This window comes from Hylobates moloch, unplaced genomic scaffold, assembly GCF_009828535.3.
Source record: "Hylobates moloch isolate HMO894 unplaced genomic scaffold, HMol_V3 SCAFFOLD_14, whole genome shotgun sequence".
Classification (NCBI taxonomy): domain Eukaryota; kingdom Metazoa; phylum Chordata; class Mammalia; order Primates; family Hylobatidae; genus Hylobates; species Hylobates moloch.
The window spans coordinates 785,472-808,484 of record NW_026652289.1 but is presented as its reverse complement, the minus strand read 5'-3'; the positions used below and the strand labels follow the sequence as shown (position 1 = coordinate 808,484).

At 46.9% G+C, this 23,013-nt stretch overlaps 1 protein-coding gene across 48 annotated transcripts in view; it reads left to right on the top strand.

Moving 5' to 3' along the window:
- Nucleotides 1–23,013, top strand: part of PCBP3 (poly(rC) binding protein 3) — a 264,611-nt gene that overhangs the window by 164,852 nt on the left and 76,746 nt on the right. The gene's annotated exons all lie outside the window — the stretch shown is intronic.

Below are 23,013 nucleotides of genomic sequence, written 5' to 3'. Positions count from 1 at the left end.
CAGCCTCCCGAGTAGCTGGGATGACGCCCACCACCACACCCAGCTAATTTTTGTATTTTTAGTAGAAACCGGGTTTCACCGTGTTGGCCAGAGTGTCTCGAACTGCTGACCTCAGGTGATCTGCCTGCCTTGGCCTCCCAAAGTGCTGGGATTACAGGTGTGAGCCACCACGCCCAGCTGTTAACATTTTTTGTAGTGCAGATAATTTTGATGATGTCTTTATTTTGCCTTCATTTTGAAATTCTCTCTAAAATTTTAGGTTAGAGGTTTTGGGATTTTTTGCCCATATGTAATATGTCATTCCTTTGCCTCTGGCTTCCACTGTTTTTGATGAGAGGTCATTCCTTACTCTGTTCATTCTCTTTGTGCAATGTATTTTTTTTCCTATTGCTTTGAAAATGTTCTGTCTCTGATTTTCAGCAGTTTGACTAGGATGTGTGTGTATGTGGTTTTCTTCTCTTCTGTTTTTTTAGGGGAGTTTGTTGAGCATCTTTATATGTGTGATTGACACTAGCCATCAGATTTAACTTTTTCCCATTTCATTCTTTCTTCTCTTCTGGGACTCCAGTTAAACATATTTTAGACCACTCACTATTGTCACGCAGGTCTTTCAGTTTCCGTTATTTTATTTTAAAGCTTTTTTTATCTATCTGTGCATAGTTTGAATAGCTTCTATTGATCTATATTCTAGTTCACTGGTTGCTTTGTATGTAGTGTGTGTTCTGCTGCTAAATCCATCTAGTGAATTGTCTTTTCAGAAATTTTTATTTTTCATTTCTTGATTTCTAGTTGGCTCATTTTTATAGTTTCCATTTTCTTCTTTAGATCTTCTGATGAGTCCACTCATTATGTTCAGTTTTCCTTTCATTTTCTTTTTTGGAAATGGAGTCTTGCTCTGTTGCCCAGGCTAGAGTGCAGTGGCACGATCTCAGCTCACTGCAACCTCTGCCTCCCGGGTTCAAGCGATTCTCCTGCCTCAGCCTCCTGAGTAGCTGGGATTACAGGCATGTGCCACAACGCCTAGCTATTTTTTGTATTTTTTTAGTAGAGGTGGAGTTTCACCATGTTGGCCAGGCTGGTCTCAAACTCCTGGCCTCAAGTGATCCACCTGCCTTGGCCTCCCAAAGTGCTGGTATTACAAGCATGAGCCACCACACCCAGCCTTCCTTTAATTTTCTAACAAATTTATAATAGCTCCTTTAAAAGTACCTGCCCAATAACCCCAATATGTCTGCCATCTCTTTATTTTGATGGACTAAATTTGTTTTCTGATATTGGACCATGTTTTTCTGCATCTACATAGTTGCAGTATTTTTTGTTTGTATGATGTTCATTGGATGGTCGTGCGTTGCTTAATGACAGGGACACATGCTGAGAAATGTGTTGTTAGGCAATTTCCTCCCTGTGTGAACATCATGGTGTGGATTTACACAAAACTAGCTGGTGCAGCCCACTACACACCTAGGCTGTATGGTACAGCCTATTGATCTTAGGCTACAAAGCTGTGTAGTGCATAACTGTGCTGAATACTGTACGCAGTTGTGACACAGTGGCAATTGTGTGTCTAAACACTTCGAAACATAGAAAAGGTGAAGTAAAAATAAAGTATAAAACATAAAGAATGGTACACCTGGGTAGGGCATTTATGAATGGAGCTGACAGGACTGGAGGTTGCTCTGGGTGAGTGAGTGGTGAGTGAGTGGTGAGTGGTGAGTGATGAGTGGTGAGTGATGAGTGAGTGATGAGTGGTGAGTGGTGAGTGAGGGGTGAGTGGTGAGTGAGTGGTGAGTGGTGGGTGAGTGGTGAGTGGTGAGTGAGTGGTGAATGGTGAGTGAGTGGTGAGTGGTGAGTGGTGAGTGAGTGGTGAGTGAGTGGTGAGTGGTGGGTGAGTGGTGAGTGAGTGGTGAATGGTGCGTGAGTGGTGAGTGGTGAGTGAGTGGTGAGTGGTGAGTGAGTGGTGAGTGGTGAGTGAGTGGTGAGTGGTGAGTGAGTGGTGAATGGTGAGTGAGTGGTGAGTGGTGAGTGAGTGGTGAGTGGGTGGCTGAGTGGTGAGTGGTGAGTGGTGGGTGAGTGGTGAGTGGTGAGTGATGAGTGGTGAGTGGTGAGTGGTGGGTGTATGAGTGGTGAGTGAATCTGAAGGCCAGGACATTACTGTGCACTGCTGTGGACTTCCTAAGTACTGTACACTTGGGATATGCTAAATTTATGATATAACAAAATTTATTTCTTCAATAATAAATTAACCTTAGCTTACTGTAACTTTTTTGCTTTATAAACCTTTAGATTTTTTAACTTTCGACTCTTTTGTAATAACACTTAGCTTAAAACACAAACACATTGTATACAGCTGCACCAAAATATTTTCTTTCTTTATGTTTTTATAAGAATTTTTCATGTTTAAGATCCCCTTCCCCCTCCCCCTGCCCCCTGCCCCTCCCCTTCCCCCACCCCTCACCATCCCCCCTGCCCCTACCTTCCCCTCCCCTTTTGTTAAAAACTGAGACACACACACACATTAGCCTAGGCCTGCACAGGGTCAGAATCGTGCATGCCACTGTCTTCCACCTCCACGCCTTGTCCTGCTGGAAGGTCTTCATGGGCAGTAACAGGCGTGGAGCTGTCCTCTGCTGTGATCACAATGCCTGCTTCTTGACACCTCCTGAGAGACCTGACTGAGGCTGTTCTATGTTAACTTTTTTTTTTTAATAAATAGAAGGAATACACTAGAATAATGGTAAAAATATAGTATAGTAAATACACAAACCAGTAACACCATTGTTTATTATCATCGTCAAGTATTACTATTGTAAGTAATTGTACGAGTTACGCTCTGATGTGACTGGCAGGGCAGCAGGTGAGTTTACACCAGTATCACCACAGGCGTGGGAGGAGCCAGCTGCACTCCTGCCTAAGGAGGCCACAGTGTTGCAGGGTGATGGGACTTTTCAGCTCCATTCTAATTTTAAGGGATGGCTGTGGTATATGGCACATCTGTTGTTGCCTGAAATGTCGTTGTGTGGCACGTGACTGTATGTGCCACGCTGTTAAGAATTTGGGGTGTTGTGTTTGTTGTTTTTGGTTTTTATTTCTGCAGGCATCTAATTTACCGAAACTTCATGTCATGGCTTGGTCGAACTTTGTCGAGGAAAATCTTCACTATCCCTTCGTCTAGAACTTAATGTTTTCCTCCTTCTAAGGTGTAGCCTTTCCTGGGTCTCAAGTGAACACCCTGGATGCTGAGTGAGGGGCCTCCACTGTGGCTGTGAGCAGTCCCCGCCTCATGGTACCACATGACACTTGGCGTGTCTGTCCATCTCATACTCCCCGGTAGTTCTCTCTCTCTCTGCCGTTCCTCATGGAGTCCTTGCGTGCACAGCATAGTATTTGGCCAACATCTTCCTGCAGTTTGGGGGCCCTGTCTCCTCTTAGCTCTTGCCTCTGCTATCCCCATCTCCCATATTCCAGCTGCTGCCGCAGCCCCCATGCTTGCGTTTTGTCCTCAGCCCCCCAGCGAGGCAGCAGCTTGTGTGTGTGCTGCACTGCCGTAAGCAGCAACTTGACAGTGGATGCAGCTAGAAAGCAGCCGGTGAGGAGCTCAACGTGCGTCTCCGCCGGGTGAAAGATCACAATCCTGCACCCTGCTGTGCAATGCTCGAACACACTTGCTTCTTATTTCTGTCCAATTCTTAAGGTTTCTACTGTGGGATCATAAGTCCTTACTCCTTCATGGTTGGAATCAAAATCTAAAACCTTGTAATTTCCATTTTCAGTTGATGATATCCTTATGAACTCAGGATTTATTTCACTTTTGAAAAGTTAATAGTCTTTATGTTTTAGGGCAATTTTATTCTACAATACAGAAAAATTATTGGAAAGTATAGAGTGTGCCACCTCCTCCCCTCATACAGAGCTTCTCCTGTTACGTACATCTTGCCTCGAGTGTGGTACAGTCAATGAACCAATATTGGTACATTATTATTATTATTTTTTGAGACAGAGTCTCGCACTGTCGCCCAGGCTGGAGTGCAGTGGTGCGATCTTGGCTCACTGCAACCTCCACCTCCCGGGTTCACGCCATTCTCCTGCCTCAGCCTTCCGAGTAGCTGGGACTACAGGTGCGCGCCACCAAGCCTGGATAATTTTTTGTATTTTAATAGAGACGGGGTTTCACCTTGTTAGCCAGGATGGTCTCGATCTCCTGACCTCATGATCTGCCCGCCTCGGCCTCCCAAAGTGCTGGGATAACAGGTGTGAGCCACCGCGCCAACCTGGTTCATTATTATTAACGGATGTTCATAGTTTGCATTGGGGTTCACTGTGTTGAACACAGGTTTTGACAAGTGTCCAGTGACATGTGTCCCTGTCATTACTGTGTCATACAGAAGAGCTCTACTGTCCCCGTGCGCTTCACGTACTCACTCCTACCTCCCCTGAAGCCCCTGGCAACCACTAATGTTTTTATTGTCGCTATAGTTTTGCCATTTGCAGAATGTTTTGTAAGAAACTGCCACCGTTTTGTAAGAAACTGCCAAACTATCTTCCCAAGTGGTTGCATCATTTTGCAAACTAAAAACTCTCTAACCATAAGATCTATTAGTCATGCTCCTTGGTATTTACTCAAAGGATTTTAAAACTTCAGCCTACGCAACAACCTGCACACAGATGTTTATAGCAGCTTTGTTTATCATTGCCAACACTTGGAAGCAACCAAGACATCCTTTAGTAGGCAAATGAACACACCAGTGGTGCGTCCAGACAATGGAATATGGTTCAGCACTACAAAGAAATGAGCTGTCAAGCCATGAAGAGATGCGGAGGAACCTTGAATGCGTGTTACTTAGTGAAAGAGGCCAGCCTGAAAAGGCTGCATGCTGTATGATTCCAACTATATGACATTCTGGAAAAGACAAAACTATAAAAATAGTATAAAGATCAGTGGTTGCCAAGAGTTGGGCGGAGAGATGGATGTGTACGGGGATCACAGAGGACTTTTACTACAGGGAAAATACTCCGGGTGATGCTGTAATGGTGGATATGTGTCATTACACATTTGCCCAAACCACAGAGTACAGCACTGAGCATGAGCCCTGCTGTGAACTCTGGACCTGGGGGGTGGTGATGTGCCTATGTGGGTTCGGTTGTGACTCATGTACTGCTCTGGTGGCGGGCCGTGGGGGAATGGGGGTATATCTGGTGGCGGGCCGTGGGGGAATGGGGGTATATCTGGTGGGGGGCTGTGGGGGGATAGGGTATATCTGGTGGTGAGCCATGGGGGATGGGCCGTGTGGGATGGGGGTATATAGGGAATCTGTGTTTTGTGCTCAGTTTGCTGCTCTAAAAAATAAAGCCTAAACAAAGCAGTCGGAGTCCCTGAAGACTGTCCTGTGACAGAGCAGGAAAGCCTCCCTTAGCTCTGAGGGAAGGCACTGGTTATGTATTTGCTCTTCTCCCAAGAACACACAGTCTAATTTTGATCCTCTTTACAGACGGGATGAAGAGCATGTTCATCAAGTAAGCTGATGCAGGTGCAGAGACCACACCTGGCACGACACTGCCATTGGGCACCCCAAGGCTGAGGCCGGCAGCCACTGTTGTCCCCAGAGTCCATCTGGTTTCTAGAGTGGAAAATGCAAAGGGGTCAAACCGCCCGTGCAGCCCTGAAGTCCTTGATGGTAGCCCAGATTCTACAGTCTTCCCCAGATGCTTTCTTGGCTGAGGTGGGGAAGGCTACCGGGGACTGTACTTGGCCTTTTCTGCCTTAATATCCTGCTCAAGGCTGGGGCCAGAGGGCTTGTCTGGCAGCTGCTGGGTGCCTCTGTCCAGTGCTGTACCAGAACGTCTAGCAGATGGGTGTGCAGGCACAGGGCCTCTGCCAGATGGACTCGGGCCAGGCTCCGTCTGTCATTTTAATTGTGGGTCCACGATGGTGTCTGAGTCCCCTGGAGTGGGCAGGAGCTCAGGCCGCAGACCCAGCCATTGTCTGAAGGCCCAGGGCCTGGCCACTCACTCTGCCCATCCTGCCATCACTCCAGGCAGACTCAGGCCCGCTGGAGAAGGTGGGGTCAATGTTTGCTGTACACCGCAGGACCGTTGCGGGTCTTCCCTGGAGACTGGGTCTCCCTTTCAGCCACTGGCTCTGACCCATGGACCAGCTCAGACCTCAGCTTCTCCTCTGAAGGGAGTGGCGCTGGCCTTCTCCCGGCTCTCGGCTATGTGTGGGATGGTGCTGGCCTTCTCCCAGCTCTCAGGTGTTTTTGGTGCGTCCATGTCAAGTGTATCCATCCTAGGAACACCCAGTCTGGCTGCCATGGCAGTGGGCACCATGAGCCAGCGCACCTTTGCTGCCTGTGAGGTCGTCGCGCCTACCTGGCCCCATGGGCTCCATTTTATCTCGTCGCTTTGCTGTCTAGGAACTTTATCACCCATGGATAGGGGTGCCAGGCCCAGGAGGATGTCACGCAGTGTTGGCGCTTCGGCTTGGCTGCTGTTCTCCCGCAATCCCTGTGAGGGCCTGTGATGACCCAGGTCAGGATAGGACAGGCGGCTTGGGTTCTGCGGGCCACGCAGTCTGCAGTGTGCGTGGTCTCGACCTGGTGCTGGAAGGCAGCTGCAGACCACGAGTCAAGGAGAGCGTGAGACCGTGCTCCAGGGAAACGTGGATTGTGGATATGGGCAGCCAGCAGGGCCTGCAGACCCCTGGGTTAGAGCCAAGCCCCAGAGGCACCTTGGCCTCCGAGAAGCCGGGGGAGGGATTTCCTGGGAGCTGGAGGATGACTGTGGACCTCTGCTGCCACCTCGTGGCAGGGCTGACGTATCTGAGCCGCGTCCTTTTCTTCTGGTTTAGAAATATCCCGGTGGGAGGCGTTTTTCCATCCTTGCAGCAGACAGGCAGCTCTGTTGGCCACGGGATCTGGGCTGTGTGCCCCGCCTTCAGCAGAGGCCCTCAGGGCCCTGTGGGGTGCAGCCTCGAGAGGACAGAGCCTCAGACTCTGAAGGCCGCAGGGGTGATAGCACACCTGTGTCTGAGGAGTGTGTTCTGAGAGGAGACCCGGCCCCTTGTCCTTGTCCATCCACGTGGCTCCTGCAAAGCACCCTTGTCTTGCAGAGCCAGCGAGCCTGGCGTTGTGACCTGGGCTAACTTGGTACCTTTTCTCTTTTTAGAGGCAGAATCCTTTCTTGAGAACAGCGTCTTTCAACTCCTGACCTGCTCCGCGTTCCCGGTTCCCCCTCTTTGCCTGGCAGGCTGGGCGGCACCCCCTCTCCTGTGCAGCCTCTCCCTAATCCTGGATTCCGCAGGGGCTCCAAGACCCTCAGGGTCGCCAGTGACTCCTGGGTCAAACTGTGGCCCAGCACACACTGAGCTCCAGCCTGATGTCCAGCCCAGCAGGTCCTCAACTGAGGTCCAGTACCCCCCTGCACAACACTGTGGGTCCCGCGCCCTCCCCCGACTCTTTTCTAAAACACTCTTCCCCCTGCACGGTGCTGTCGGCCCTGCACCTTCCCCCAACTCATTTCTAGAACATTCTTCCCCCTGCACCATGCTGTGGGCCCTGTGCCTTCCCCTAACTCATTTCTAGAATACTCTCCCCTGCCTGCACCCTGCTGTGGGCCCTGCCCCCTCCCCTAACTCATTTCTAGAACTCTCTTCCTCACCTGTCTCCCTGGTTCTTGTTCTGGCTTCTCCACGGGACCCTCCTGTCCTGCCGTGTGATGCTGACTGCTCGTGACACGTTGCAGCCTGTCTCTGCTCCCTTCCCTGCTCTTGTCACTTCTTGCTGGTGGTCTGTGGCTGTCACGCAGACTAGGGTTGGGGTTCTGTTCCGTCTACTGTACTGGAGCTCCAGGTCATGGGAGGCAGCAGAGCCCAGCCCTGGCCCTTCGAGCCTCCGTCCTGAAAGCACCGGCAGTGTCAGGGAGGCACCGCCCAGGGGAGGCTCCTCCTCAGGGTGCATTGTCACTTGGCGTTTCTGACACCTGCTCTCATCATTTTCCTACCTTCTCTTTCCTGACAACTTAGATATTTATCAAACCCCAAAATCATGAGCCTTGAAAAATGACATTCCACATGCTCATCCTCTGGAGGACACCTGGAACTGAGCTTGCTTCCCTGCTCGCCCTGGGAAGTGGTTTCACAATATCCCTCAACGTGCGACTGTCACTCATAGCCTCCGGCAGACATTTTTCAGGCTATCCCTCTGCTGGGATCTGTCTGATGCTTTTCTCATGGGTACAGGAAGGGGCTATGAGTTTGAGGAGGAAGCCCCCAGAGGTGAAGGCCCACTGTCACCCCATGGTATCGGGCACACCCTGTCACTGTGACTCACACATGAGGCTGACCTGGGCCCTAGCTGGGGGTAAGGTCTTCCCCCTCCATGCTGTCCTCTTATAGGATATCGGTCTGTGCAACCTAAGGGTGAGATAAGATTGTCGTTTTATTCAACTCTTACTTTTAAAATTCTACAAGGACTTACATTGATGTAGTGGGTGAGATTAGAATTAGACTGTGATTTTTTAACTTTTTGGTCTAAAACTGATTGTACCGACACCTTTTGTGAAATGGGCTCTGCAGTCCCCATGACCCCTCAGGTCAGTCACCTCTGTTCCCTGCGTGTCGTCTTCCCTGACGCCTGCTGGCGTGGCTGCTCTGCTGTGCCAGGAACACAGGGTTTCAGAGTTTTGGAGAACGTGGGCCTTAATTCCTTCAGGGGACCTTCCACACTGTGCAGCTCCAGGAGAAATCCTGCTGGGGATTCGGTTGAGGTGGTGTCTGGTCTCTTCATGAGTGGAAAGTGCAGCCATTTAACCCTCTTGAGCCCCCACCCCAGGCGTGGACTTCCGGCTGTGCAGATTCCCTTTCATGTCCCACAGAACCATGGGTGTCCATTCTTCTGAGAGTTTTTTCCTGGTCCTCACACAGTGCGTGGGCTTGGCATAGGCTGCGGTCTTTGGCTCTGTGATTCACCGACTCACCCAAAGGGGTGGCCGATGGGTGCCTGCAGGGCAGCCGTGGCAATTCAGGGCCCATGGGCCTGGGTCCAGGGATGCTCCTCGAGAGTGTGGCAAAGGACCCCAGGCAAAGTAGGTTTGTTTGTTTTTTTATTTTTTAATTTTTATTTATTTATTTTGAGACGGAGTCCCGTTCTGTCACCCAGTTTGGAGTGCAATGACACGATCTCGACTCACTGCAACCTCCGTCTCCCGGGTTCCAGCAATTCTCCTGCCTCAGCCTCCCAAGTAGCTGGGATTACAGGCACCCACCACCACACCCAGCTAATTTTTTTATTTTTAGTAGAGACGGGGTTTCACCATGTTGTCCAGGCTGGTCTCAAACTCCTGACGTCAGGTAATTCACCCGCCTTGGCCTCCCAAAGTGCTGGGATTACAGGCACCAGCCACTATGCTCGGCCTGTTTGTTTCTTTAAATAAATGCTTCTCAATTTATAATGTGCCTTTAGTTGATTTCCAGCATCCTAAAGTGGCTATTTTTGATGGCTTCATCCCATTTGTCATTGTCTTGGGCAGGGGACGTGCTGAGCCCCTCACTCTGCCTCCTGGGAGTCCTGCCTCCTTCATCGTTTCTTTCGGACACTCAGGACAAGTCTAAGGATCACGTCACTGCACTCAGGTGCAAGTTCCTTTCCAGAGCACACGTGCTTTTAGAACACTGCGAGTTTTGCTGTGTGTTTTGGATCTCATTTCCTTTTTTTCCTACATTTGTTCCATTGTCTAACTAAGAGACTCAGGGCATCAGGCAAGTCATGTCAGAAAGGTTGGCTTTAGAAGCCACATCCCAGAATTCCTAAACTTAATCATGGCAGGAGGGGGCAGACTGACAACGCATTCCCTATGTCCTCGGAAGAGATTTATCCAGTTTGGATTGCTTTATCCCCAGAGGTGTGCTGTAGAACCAGCCTGGGTTCATAGTAAATCTCTGCTTCCGCAACAGTGGTGAGCACCTTAAGGAGCCGCTCTGCAAGTCCCTGTGCATCCAAGAGGTCAGAGAGGCAGAAATGCAGTTCCAGTGTTCAAACCTAATATGCCTCAGCATTCTGGGCACTCACGTGGTGTGCTGGGCCTGGCCTGCCACATGGCCCCTGCGTGAGGAAGACAGAGCCTGGGCATGGCCCCACCTCCCTGCGAGCTGCCCACGGGCCCGGACCCTGGCTCTGGCAGACTAGGCTGCATAGCGGATCAGCTTCTCCTGAGCCATTTTTAGCCAGGCCACACCTGCCAGCTTGGGCCAGGGACAGGCAGACCCTGGGCCCAGGGTCTTGAGCTTGACCCGCAGGAGGTCTGGGCCTTATGCCCTGGGGAGAGGAGAGCGCAGAAAGCCAGTGTCACAGCAGCCCCAGGGGAACAGGCCCCAGGCCTGGCGGGGTCTGGATCTCAGTTCCACAGGGGAAGCTGTGGCCGCAGGCATGGTAACCTCACCAAACAAAAAGCTGCCCATCTTCCAGAATCTGAGCAAGAAGTTTGGGAGTCCTTGATGACCAGAGGGGCAAGGTGGGGCCCGAGATGACAAGGAGTCCAGGCCACCCACAGTAGCTCTTCCTTCAGCCTTACAGAGGGGCTGCCTTGTCTGCTCGGAGCTTTGCCTGCTTTCCTGGCCGTGGGCTGCCCCACTCCGGTGGCCAATGTCAGCAGACCTGTGGGGGATACAAACGGAAGGAACCTCGGACCCCTTCCTGGTACCTCCTTACTCATCTGATTCAAACCCTCCCAATTCTGCCTCCAAAGTGGACCCTGGCTCTCCCCAGTCCTTACCGTCCAGTCTCCAAGACCAGTCCACCCAGGCAGTGGCCAGAGGACAGCCCACCTGCGCCAGGCCTGTGTGTGCCTTTCCTGGCATCTGGAATGGGGTTTGGTGCTTGCTGCCTGTGGCCAGGCCTGCTGGTCATGCCTTCTTGCCCTGCTGGGCCTCATCTCCATGACAGCGTCTTGGCCTTCCTGCCATCCTTTGTAAGCGGTACCTGGTCCGGGATCACCTGTGCCGGCTCCTCTGCTTGCAGTACTTGGCTGCACTTTCCAGTGTATTCATTAAAATGTTGTGACATTTTAACGTGAGCTGCGGAGCATAGCTTTCTAATGAACAGCCGTGACCCCAGGACCAGGCTAAGCGAGATGACCCGTGCTGCCGTGGGTACTTCCTCTTCTGGATCCTGCTCTCCCAGATGTTACCGTGGTCCTGCATTTTGTTTTCTCATCTCTTCTCTTTAAAATAATTTTATTTTATTACACATGATGGCTTGTTTCTGAACTCTTAGAAAGTGGTATCAGTCCCTGCATAGACTTCCCAAACCTGTTCTTTTTAGTCACACACAAGGTGTCTTAGATGGGTGTGTGTTTCTGGGCAGAGCGGCAGTTTGTGTGCCCGGCTGCGTAGTGTGCCACTGTATGAATATGCGTAATTATTTGTTTTTCCAGCAGGGTCACGCGGCTTGCTTGCCATTGTGAGTGATGCTTCCATGGACATTCCTGTGTGTTTCTTTTGGTGCACACGTGAGGTGTTTTTGGTTTAAGGAAGTGGAATTGCTGCATCATAAAGTCTGTGAAAGATGAACTTTCAGGAACTTTCAGGACCATGTCAGTTTTTGTTTCAAAGCGCGGGTACCGATTCCCATCCCCCAGCAGCGTGTTAGTGCCACGGATGATGTACAGTCCACCAACATTCTGAATGTTTGCCAACACAGTGAATATAAATAACGTTTCATTGTGGTCTGTATCTCCCGTTCCACATGCTCTTGTGCTGTGACTTTGATGCATCTCCCACCAGGAAGGGGATTGTGACCCTCCCTTTAATCTGGGCAGGCCTGTGCCTCCAGCGGAAATGATGTTATGTGACATCTGTGTCCAAGCCACAGGCAGCAGCACAGCGCTGCGGAGCTCCCAGGATGCTGGCTCTTGGAGCCTAGGGATGGCGCTGTGAGAACAGGCCACGGCGCCCTAGCTTCGCGTTATAGGGCATGGCTACGTGCATGTGGAAATTCTCCTGCCGGCAGTTTCATGTCGAAGGCCCACTTGTAGCCCTGGATTGTCTGCCTCTTGCGGGTAGCGGCCGTGTGGAATGCCTGCGTTCTGGATTTGGCTGGCTGCCTCCTCTGGCATGGTGCAGGGCCCACCTGCAACCCCATATTCGCCCTGGTGGGTCTGAGGCGTGATTCCATTCAGAGTTATTTTTCCTGTGAGGCGAGCGAGCTTCCTAGGTGACACTGCATGTTGCTCCGCATGGCGTGATGAGGCGTGTGGTCTGGCCGCTCCTTCACTGGTGCTGAGACTGAGGAGTGAGCTTAGGGGGTCAGCCTGATCTGCCACTGCTGGGTTCCCCACCAGCCTTGCAGCTTGCTGTCAATATTCACTGATGGTCATTGCCTGGATGCAGTACACCATTAGGGGCTGCAGAATGGTGATTTTCTAATTGTGTTGTTCTTTCTGTACTTATTAGTTGGGATTCATCTATGTGGAATAACATTTGCCTCATCTACTAGGGCTGTTTGGTTACCTAAACTATGGTTCATGCCAGAAAGGCAGGATAGATGCTTCATTCTCTGCACTCAGTTGTTCTCACTGGGATGAGTTGGTTTCTGGAAGCCCCAGTGTTGTCCTGTGAGTTTGTGTCTTTCCCTGCTTTTCTCTCCCTGTGAAGCATCATTGATTGTTAACTGGTGGATGTTATACACACAGTGGAGTTTGGCCAGTGCAGCTGCCATCTCTTTACTCAAACTGTTCTGTGGTTTTTGGGCTCCCCTCGCTTTCCGACGTAACCACGTTAGTCTTGGATGGCTTTATTGCCTTCTGTCATATGTGTTCCCACCTTACCTTTTATATTTTCTTCCACAGACCGCCTGGAATCAAACTCTTTTAGGAGACCTGTTTTTGTCCTGATACTACTACTAATAATAATACTATTTGGGGAGTAGTATTTAGAGACCACAGCATGAGTATTAGGACTGTTTATTGCAATTGGGTTGTCATTGATTTTTTATAATTTAGTGAACAGAAATAAGAAATGTTTGTAATTTTCAAAGAAGAGAAAATTAAGATAAATATTTCTAAATCATATTTAAGATTACATTATTTTAACTTAAAAATTTAAAATTTATACTAGTTTTTCTTTTCTCTCATCATTACCATGATTACTTATTTGTTTTAGCCTAAATAAATATATAACAGGTTTGGAGAATAATACCGATGTTATGGTTAATGACTAAATTTAGAGCAGTATATTTCTTTGCACTTTTTTCTGTCTGTATAATATATTCCCTTGAGGATATGCAGTCAGGTTCCTGTGTTTTAAGGTCAGTGCCCACAGTCCTTCTGTCTGTGGTTATGGCTTCAACTGAAATTCCTGCCTTTGATTATGTAAAATACAAACATTTACATGATTCTAAAGTCAAAATTATTGCAAGGGCTATTCACAAAAGTCTCACTTTCCTCCCTTTCTCCCCATTCAGTTCCCTTCCTTCTCCTGTAAGTAGCTTTTAATTTTTTTAATCTTTCCATTTTTTCTTTTTGAAAACATGAACAAATGTGTGCCTACATGAATTCTTCAACTTAGCATACTAACTTTTCCTCCATGTTCATATTTCTTTTCACTTTTAGGAAGGTTTGTATTTTTTTTCTTGGCCTTACATTATCACTATGTAATTCACATAAACCCCTCTTTTTACATAATTTCTATTGACTTACTATTATAAGCAGTATTAAAATTAGCCAGAAATCTCTTCTTCCTCCTCTCCCACTCCTAATTTTTGTTTGCTCTCCCACCTCTTCTCCCATTTCATTAGTGTATTAACTTTATATTTTAAGCACATTTAATGGTTACATATTATCCTGTCACCCTTAACTCCATCACTTAGTCCTAGTTCAGTAGTTAAATGTGTTTGACACTTACCACCATACCTTATGACAAAGCTTCTCCAATTATTTTGTGGTTGGCCCAACCCCATTTTATATTATGTTCTTCAGGATGGGCTCATCAGAAAAATATTTCCTGTGTTCTTGTGGAGTCATATCTTTTTATCTGTAGCCTTCACAGGAGAAGGGTAATTTGGCTTCATAAAATCCTTGGTTCACATTTTTCTATTTAGTATCTTAAATATGTTGCTTTACGCCATGGTGATTCTGACTGTGTGTAGGCCTAAGCTGATGTGTGTGTTTATGTCTTAGTTTTGTTGTTGTTGTTGCTTTTGAGATGGAGTCTCACCTTGTTGCCCAGGCTGGAGGGCAGTGGTACGAACTCGGCTCACTGCAGCCTCCACTTCCCAGGTTCAAGCAGTTCTCCTGCCTCAGCCTCCCGAGTAGCTGGGATTGCAGGCGCCCACCACCACACCTGGCTAATTTTTGTATTTTTAGTACAGACGGGGTTTTACCATGTTGGTCAGGCTGGTCTCAAACTCCTGACCTCAAGGGATCCACCTGCCTCGGCCTCCCAAAGTGCTGGGATTACAGACGTGAGCCACCACGCCTACCCCTATGTCTTAGTTTTTAACCAAAAGTTTAAAAATAAAAATATAACAATTTTAAGAATAGAAAGAAGCTTATAGAATAAAGATATATAGAAAATATTTTGTGGAGCTGTACAATTTGTGTGTGTGTGTTTTAAGCTAGGTACTATAAAAAAATTTAAAAGCTTATAGAGTAAAAATGTTACAGTAGGCTGGGCACGGTGGCTCACGCCTGTAATCCTAGCACTTTGGAAGGCCGAGATGGGCAGATCACAAGGTCAGGAGATCGAGACCATCCTGGCTAACATGGTGAAACCCCGTCTCTACTAAAAAAAAAAAATACAAAAAAATTAGCCGGGCATGGTGGAGGGCACCTGTAGTCCCAGCTACTCAGGAGGCTGAAGCAGGAGAATGGTGTGAACCCGGGAGGTGGACCTTGCAGTGAGCTGAGATTGTGCCACTGCACTCCAGCCTGGGTGACAGAGTGAGACTCCGTCTCAAAAAAAAAAAAAAAAAAAAAGTTAACAGTAAACTAATTTAATTTATTGAAGAAAGAAAAATATTTTCATAAAATTAGGATAACCTAAGTGTACAGTATCTCTAAAGTCTACAGTAGTCATCCTGTCCCAAGCCTTCATATTTACTCACCACTCACTCATGGACTCACCCAGAGCAACTTCCAGTCCTGTGAGCTCTATTCATAATAAGTGCCCTAGATAGGTATGCCATTTTATTATTGGCTCACTGCAGCCTTGACCTCTTGAGCTCCGATGGTCTTCCCACCTTAGCTTCCTGAATAGCTGGCATGTGCCACCATGCCAGGCTAATTTTAAATTTTTTTGTAGAGCTGAGGTCTCCCTACATTCCCTAGGCTGGTCTCAAACTCCTAGGCTCAGCTGATCCTCCTGCCTCAGCTTTCCAAAGTGCTGGGATTACAGATGTGAGCCACTGCACCCGGCCTTTTAAAATCTCTTATACCATATTTCATTGTACCTTTTCTATGTTGTTTAGGTATGTTTAGATACACAAATACTTAGAATTGTGTCAACAGTTGCCTACAGTATTCAGTACAGTCATGTGTTGTGTACCACTTTGTAGCCTAAGAGCAATAGGCTATACCATGTAGCCTGGGTGTGTCGGCTCTCTCACCTAGGTTTGGGTAAGTATATTCTACGATGTTTGCACAGTGATGAAATCACCTAACGGTGCATTTCTCAGAATATATTCTCGTCATTAATGCAGGACTGTGTGTCTCTCCACACTCTTGGAAGACGCAGCAGGAATCACAGTTGTATGTATGTTGGATCTCTTTTGCCTGTCTTTTGTGTCTGTCATGTTCTCCCGAACCTTTTTTACCTCTCTTTCTGTTTGATTATTTTCATTCTCTTCTTCCTGTTTTATTCCTGTGCCTTCTGTGATGTCTCCTTACTCTTACATTTCTTCTACTTTTCATTTCTGAAAACAAAAATCTACTTTGTTCGTGAGTTCTGTCAATAATAAAATGTCTTCCTGTTTTCTTGCCATTCCACTTCTGAGATGTTCTAATACTATTTTAAATTATGTTCTTCTAAAATGATGGTTATTTTCTCAATTTTTAGTTCAGTTTCACATATTACTCTATGAGTTTTGTTTTCTTTGTGTCCATAGTTTTTTGGTATATTTTCATTATCTGCTACTGTGTTATTTAGCATACTTTTACTTCTTTTTGGTAATATTCTCATACGGGATTTGATCATAATTCTTTGTGTCCCATTTTTAAATAAGAGTCTTCCTGGACTATTAGGAGAAAGTTTTCTGTAGAGGAATTGGGAATGAGCCAAAGTAGCATTCCTAGCCTCAACAACCAAGAGGTCTCTCTGTTGTTATGGTGAAATATGTTTGAGGCCCCTGTGTGTGGACACTTCTGTCTCTGGAAATCACTTTCAACTCAGGAGGGTTCCCTTCCCTGACTCTGTTGTCTAGAGACGCACAGCCTCTCACTCTCCACGCTGAGCTGTTTGTTGCCTTCAATCACTGCCCTTTGTCGCCACCAGTACGTGCTGGGGCTCACCTCCTCTGGATCTCTCTTTCTCTAGCACTTTCAATACAAAAATGCCTCGTGTTCCAGGCTAGCTGAATTTGTGTTTTGCTTTGGGCAGTTTTCTTCCAGGCGATTCTCTGTGCAGAAGTGAATCTTCATTGTGTATTTCTGAGATCCTTGAGGACTTAGGCCCTTCAGCATGGCTTAAATTTCCAGTGAACTCCTTAATAGTTCTTTTTTGTTGTGTTGTGTTTTCTTGTTACTTCCCTGGAACTTGGAGTCTACAAGTACGATTTGGAGTTTCTCCATTTGCTCTTAGGATATTCACCTAGATTCCCACTTGATGTGAGAAATCATAAATTCAATTGCTTTAATTGCTGTAGGGATATTGAGATTGTCTGTTTCATTTTTTATTTTGTCTGTTTGTTTGTTCGTTCTCCATATCGCCTGCTTATTTGCTGAGGCTTTTTTAGAAACTTGGTTTAAGCCTGTCTGTAAAAAGCTCAGTGAAGCTGCTTTAAAATCCTGGTAAGGGAATTGTAGCATCTCTGTTATCTCAGTGTTGGCCTCTGTTGATTTTCTTTTCTCTTTCATGTTGAGGTATGCCTAATGTTTGGCATGACAAATAATTTTTGTTTGTGTCCTGGAAGTATCGGTTATTATGTTATGAGAGTCTGAATCTTACATCAATCTTCTGTTTTGGCCTCTGTTGACACCACGGGGATGGGATGTCTTGTTACCAGCAAGCTAGGGTGGGGATCCAGGCTCCTCCCTGGATCCTGGGGACATCACTGGTGGGGAGAAGGGTGCTTGGTACTGCTGGGTGGGAGTGGAAGCTGAGGCTCTCAGCTCAGCCCCGCGGACTTGCTGGGCACTGTGTGTGTCCTGTCCTCTCTGCATGGAGTAGGGCAGGTATTCTCAAATGCTTTCTGATTTAATAGGTTCCCCCTTTCCCATTCCTTTCCCTAGAGACAGTTTTCCTGAGACTTTTTTTTTCCGGTGTGTATCCTTTGGCATTTTTAAGTTGCAAGCTTTTCCCGTGACCTGTCTGAAATATACAGGAGGAAACACAAACAAAATGAACAAATAAGAAACCCAAAGAATAGCGAACTCACTGCTGTGTCATTCTTCAAATCTCAAGGGCCCAGCAAGTCCCCCTTCTTCCCTCCAGCTTTCAGGGTTCTCTTCTGTTTGTACCACATGTAATGTCGAGAGTGGTTGGCTGTGCTCAGCAGGAAGTATAGGGAGAGAGGTGTCTATTCCGTCCTGTTCAGAACCAGAAGGCATGGCTTCTTTTACGTGACTGCCATCCCCTGTGCCTTTGCAGTTGTTTTTCTTGATTAATCTCATCAGAGGGTTGTATATTATTTAGACTTTAAGAACCAAATTTTATATTTACTGATCTTCTCAGTTGCCTTTGTTTCTTTGCTTAACTTCTGAACTTTTCTTTATTATTACCTTCTTTCCACTTTCTGTGGATACTTTCTGTTCTTTTTCTAACTTTTTAAATGGGATTCGTGACTCACTAATTTTGTGTTTCTTTACTCCTTTTAAAAGCTGTAAACTTTACTGTGAGTTCTGTTGCAGCTGTTTGCTACAAATTTTGGCATGCAATAATTTTATTATTGTTGAGGTCTGTTTTCTGATCTCATCCATTTCTTATCTAGAAATGTTTAAAAAGTGTTATGTCCAAGGGAATTGTAAAGTTATCTTTTGCTAATGATATTTAATTGCCTACTGAGTAGGAGATATGTTCTGTGGACTCCATGTTTTCAACATTTGTTGAAACCTGCATTGTGAACTAAAACGTTATCAATTTTTGTTTTGTTCTCTGAGAGCCTTAGGAGAATGTGTTACCTCTGCTTGTCAGGTACAGGGTTTTATATACACACAGACACACATATGCACTATCATGTTGTTTGTGCTGTTAATATGTTCTGCATCTTTGTTACTTTTGTGGGGTATACTTGTGTGAAGTGTAAAGGAGAGAGGTATGTTGGCATCTCCCACCAGATGGGCGATTTGGGGCCTGTGACCTCTGACCTCACTGCTCCTTCTTGTAGCAGTCTTCCTCCATTAATGCTCGTCTCTCTCCTTGAGCTTCTTTCAGTCTTTCTTCTCAGTGTTTCTACCCGGAATTGCAGGCCCCAGCTCCGGCAGTCTGGTGGCGGACGAGGCCATGCTCATTTTTCATTGGGCTGGTCTGTCCAGCTCCAAGGCTGCCCTTTGAGCCGGACGATTGACCCACTGCATTACGAAATGCTTTGCCGTCTTGGTGAGAGCCCCACTTTAGGGAGGTCTTGCGCACTGCTGCATGGAGCATAGACATGTTGGGTGGGAGGTGCCCCAGCACCCCAGGACTCTTATGATTGGGTGGCAGGAGTGGGTGGTGCTGCTCTGCCCTTCAGAGCCCTTCACGTGGTCCAGATGCCACCCAGCCCGAGGTGAGGGAGCCCTGGGGTCACATTCTCCACCCTCCCTCCAGTATTGTCACAGCCGCAGGACACCTGCCAGGGTAGAATTCAGTGTGGCTGGAGGATTTTGTGTGGCAGAAGTAATGGACATGGTAGGCAGGCTGGTCTCCCCACTCCTCTGTGAGCACTGTGTGTTGGTGCTCCCTGCCGATGGTGCTCCCTGCAGCATGGCTCCATGCGTACCGCAAAGGCTGGGCTCCCCACTCTTCTATGAGCATTGTGTGTCAGTGCTCCCTGCAGCATGGTTCCACGCGCACCACAAGGGCAGCGTGGCTTCCTCATCTTAGACGTGACAGAACGGAGACAGTTCTGGGTGTTAGCCCACAAAAGTGGCAACGTTAGGGTCCAAACTCTGGTACATATGAAGCCATGGTTCTTCTTTCTTCCTCTCCAGGCAGATTCATAAGAAGAAGACTGGTCTGAGTTTATATACATATATATATAAAGTATACACACGCATATATATATATACAAGCTTTATATACATATATAAAGTTTATATATGCTTTATTTTTATATATAGTTTTATATATACAGTATATATATATATATATATATATATATGCTTTATTTAAGGTTGAACAAAATTTTGCGTTCATCAGAAGCTTCCTTTTATGAATTCTTAGACTTTTTTACTGGGTACCCCAGAGATTTAAGGTATCAGCTTGAATATCTTCTAAACCCTTCTCCATAAAAGGACCATACCTGGATTCCCAAGGAGTCCACCTACGGAGGGGTCACTGACAGTTCTGCTCTCTTATGCCTTTTGTTAATCTTAACCAGCCTTGGTTAGCAAGGGGCACCTGCCACCAGATGATCTCTTACCAAGTCATGGTTTCCTGTCTGAAGCGGTTGCCCTGACGCTGAGAGGCATGAGGAGAATGTTACAGAGAGACAGCACGCTGCCTTGTGATTGTCTGAGGTTTGAAACCTTCTGGTGAAGCTGAAGCCATTTCTTAAGAGCCTGGATAATGCTGTGAGCTGCTTAAGCACCCGTGTGCACATGTGTGTAAGTGTGTGCCTTTGCTGTGTGTATGCATGTGAGCTGCTTAAGCACCTGTATCCACACGTGTGTGTGCCTTTGCCGTGTGTATGCATGTGAGCTGCTTAAGCACCTGTGTCCACACATGTGTGTGTGCCTTTGCCTTTGTATGCATGTGTGTGAGCTGCTTAAGCACCTGTGTCCACACATGTGTGAGTGTGTGCCTTTGCCATGTGTATGCATGTGTGTAGTTTGCAGCTGAGTGCACTGCTTTTGTCTGGACTGTGCCCAGGAGGGAATGTGACACCCTTAGGGTCCTTGCCTTTGAAGCTGATCTGTTGTGGCAGCCAGTTCAGCATGTTCAGCAAGATGTTAAAGCCATTGCTCTGCTGTAACTCCCGGGGTCTCACAGCCAGAGCAGGCCAGAGGTGAGGAAGGGGATCCCACGCCGCCTTCATCTCCCCCGTCTCCTTGCCTTCCTAAACAGCTATGTTTCCCACTGAAAAGGGGGCTGCCGAGCATTTCCGCGTGGAGATTCCATCTCGCTTGTATCCAGCTCCCCCAGGGGCCTGCTCTCAGGCTCCCCCGGGCGGGCGTGTGTGTGAGGGTGGAAGAGGTGGGTCACTGCAGGAACGTGTCGTTCTGTCACGTCACTCTCCCAGTGTCTGGTCTCATGGGGTTCCTTACCAATTTAGGGACTTATTAGGGAGATATCTAGAACTATATTGATATACATCATGAACCAGTTCCCCTTAGGTGTTTCTAAAATGATATAAATTACCAAGGAAATAGCCTTTGGTTAAAGTTCATTATTTCCTGGTCTTGCACTGTTAGCACAGACTGCTGTCTGCTGCCTGTGCCATTTCTATCTCACGTAACTTACTGAGGTTTTCTTTGTGCCCTAATACAAGCTAGTTTTTTTTTTTTTTACTGAATGTTTCAAGTATGTTTAAGAAGAAAATATAATCTCTATTATTGGAGTACAAAGATTGATGTAATGTCCGTAAGACCTACCTCCTGTTATTAGCTCTCTTTCATGTTGAGTTATTTTTTTTCTTTTTTTTTTTTTTTTGAGACGGAGTCTTGCTCTGTCGCCCAGGCTGGAGTGCAGTGGCGCGATCTCAGCTCACTGCAAGCTCCGCCTCCTGGGTTCACGCCATTCTCCTGCCTCAGCCTCCCGAGTAGCTGGGACTACAGGCGCCCGCCAACACGCCCAGCTGATTTTTTGTATTTTTAGTAGAAATGGGGTTTCACCGTGTTAGCCAAGATGGTCTCGATCTCCTGACCTCGTGATCCGCCCATCTCGGCCTCCCATGTTGAGTTATTTTTGACCCCTTACCTTGCCATGGCTGACAGTCGTGTGTTAATGATTGCTATTCTTATGTTTCTGTTTCTTTCCCCAACACCTATAGTTTCTGCATTATAAAGCCAGCTTCTGTGTTTGGGGGTTCTAGTAGAAATTTTAACTCATATGGCTTCACTGTGCACTGGGTCCTCTGGCATCAAGGAATGCCCTTCTTGGTCTTGCTTCCTGCTTTGAGGTGAGGCTGGACCTTGTCTGACAGGCAGATTGCAATCCCTGCTCTTCAGCCTGGTGTATTGGCCTCACGTGCTTCTGCTCATTCCTTGACATTTAGCCTTTTCAAATCACTTGGCAGTTGTCATGTCTCTTGTGTAGAGCAGAGCGGGCTTTGTGAGCCAGGTGGAAACTTTTCACATTTACGTTTACTTATGTGTTGCTAGGACCGGTATGTCCAGTCCCAACTGCCACATAACTTGCTCCTGTATTTAATGTGTGTGTTGTGTTTTATTTATTGTGCATCTTTTTATTTTTTAAATGTGCTTTGTGTCTTTGCTTTTTTTTTCTATTGTTTCTGGCATTTAGGAAGGTCTATGTTTTGTCCTGCTGGCTACTGTTATAATAACACCTCTCATTGCCCCTTAGTCCCTTGTTTCTTCCTCTGACCTCTTTATTTTGGCTTGTCTTGTGGGATTCTTTTCTCCCACCTATTTTTCATGCTTCAGTCTATGAGCTTATTCTACATTCCTTTTTTTCTGATTCATCTACCTCTGATTTATTTGCTGTACTTTTACTTTTGCAGAACAGCATGCTTCCCAATAAGAAGCTGTTTCACACCCCACCTCCATCCTTATCCTCACTTTCTGTTTTAGTCTGTGCTCAACAGATTTGTTATTTTTGTTTATGTCAAGTTTCCCAGTGGTCTCTTGGCTTGAGGGAGATTCTTTTGTAGTAGGTTTGGGCCTGGAAACACAGTGTTCATTGAGTTCTTAGCTATTTAAAACTGTTTCTCTAGAGCTTTAATTTTGGACAGTTTGGCTGACATAAAATCCTTTGGTCACACTTTATTTTTACTTGAGTTTATGAAAATAATTGCTCCACTGTTCACTTACCTTGTACATTGCAGTCAGGAAGTCTGATCCCCAGCTGATTTTCTTTCCTTTGTGAATGAGCTGGTCTTTTTGCCTGGAGTCCCAAAGAATTTTCTCTTTCAGTTGTAATCATTACCGGGGAGTGCCTTCAGGGCCACCGTTCTGGGTCAGTTTGTTCAAGTACACAATGAGCCTTTCAACTTGTCGATTATTTTTTTCCTAAGAAAGCTTCTAGGATTTTAAGTATTAGGTCTGTTTCGTAGTTTTGCTTTTCTTTTTTGGGAACTCCAGTCTGTGTTAGTTGGGTCTTTGTTGGCCTGGGCTCAGTATCTGGCAGCTTCTCTGCGCGTCTCTCACCTCTTGGTGGGCCTCATGTTCTCTTTATGTTCGCAGTCCTCCTGCAGTGTTCCTTATGCCGTAAGGAGCCAGTAGAGGGTGTCCAGGTGGCGTCTCGAACAAAGGATTGGACAAAACACACAAACAAAGTAAGGAAAGCAAAAGCAGGAATTTATTGAGAACAAAAGTACACGCCATGGTGTGGGAGCAGCCTGACCATCGGGGCTCAGGAGCTTACAGAATTTTCTGGGGTTTCAATACTCTAGACGTTTCCCACTGGTTACTTGGCGAGTATCCTATGAAAATGAAGAGAATGAAGTCAGAGTCATTTACTTAGAATGCACCCTACTGTAGATGGAGAGGATG